The sequence below is a fragment of the Micromesistius poutassou genome, assembly GCF_964030765.1.
Source record: "Micromesistius poutassou genome assembly, contig: SCAFFOLD_4960, whole genome shotgun sequence".
Taxonomy (NCBI): Eukaryota; Metazoa; Chordata; class Actinopteri; order Gadiformes; family Gadidae; genus Micromesistius; species Micromesistius poutassou.
In genome coordinates, this window is record NW_028178526.1 from 1 (window position 1) to 1167 (window position 1167).

The 1167-nt window shown below is 54.1% G+C and overlaps 1 pseudogene across 1 annotated transcript; it reads right to left on the bottom strand.

The window, feature by feature from the left end:
- Nucleotides 1-500: 500 nt before the first annotated feature.
- On the bottom strand, nucleotides 501-856 carry LOC311373594 (fibroblast growth factor 20 pseudogene; annotated as a pseudogene). The gene has a single exon. The product of its transcript is annotated as a fibroblast growth factor 20 pseudogene (transcript).
- Between the last annotated feature and the right edge of the window lie 311 nt (nucleotides 857-1167).

The window sequence follows — 1167 nt, forward strand, 5'->3', positions numbered from 1 at the left end:
ACACTATACACATACACTATATAGTATAAACACAAACAAACACAGACACACACACACACACACACACACACACACATAAACACAGCAGAGTTACACACTATACACACAGCCTCACACACGCACACCACACACACACAAACTATTAACACATCTAAAGTAATTAAAAAATCGTAAACATAAAATCCCTATAAATTAATATATTATGTAACTCCAATGCACAACGGCGTCAAAGAAGTGCCGGTTGACAGTGCATACATGAAAGTGAGTGGTCGGTGAAACTAGGTGAGAAGCTCGGTTCTGATGTGAACCAGCTGGAGCAGATCGGTTCTGCTGAACCGGTACGGGGGTCAACGCTATGCACGGTCCTCCGCCCGGTGTTACAATAAAATAATTCATCAATCATCCGTTCCGATCATTCCTCCTCTCCGTTCAACAGCAAAAAACCCCAATCACAGAATCTCAATCTGTGCTACATCGAAAAGCTTTCGAGATGGACTCACCGAACCTGCTGTGGTCCTTCCTCGTGCCCTGCACGGAGCCGTCGGGGTGGATCTCGAGGTGGAAGCCGGTCCTGCAGTAGAGCTGCCGCCGCCGGAGGATGCCCTTCAGGTGGCTGAGATCCGCGAGGCTCCGGGACAGCCGCTCCGCCGACAACAGCTGCTCGCGCTGCTGCTCGCTCTGCTGCTGCTGCCCCAGCGTGCCCAGTCGTCCGGTACCCGGCAGTATTATAGTCCACAGCACCGGCCGCGGGAAAGATGAAATGGGAGCCGGTAGACGCCGACACGGCGGGGGGGGAACCAAAGCTGTTCAGGAACACGCTGGCGAACCCCCCGAGTTCTGCGGCCGATGCCCCCATCACCGATTACCGATCACCGGCGTACAGTTCCCAGACACCGCCGTGCGTGAGGTCTTCCACGAAGCGGCGCGCGACGCTTCCACGGCGAGACGGAGAAAAGTTAACCGCGGAGAAGGTGATGCTTCCCCCCCCGTGCGCTGCGTGTGCGTTTTGCGCAGTCTTGTTCAGGATCTCATGGAAGTGAAATCCAGGGTTATGTTATCCCTCTTCTCCTCTCCTCACCTCCTTATATCTCTCTCTCTCTCTCTCTCTGTCTCCCTCTCTCTCTCGCTCCCTCCCTCTCTTTCGCTCTCTCCACCTCTTCACTCCTG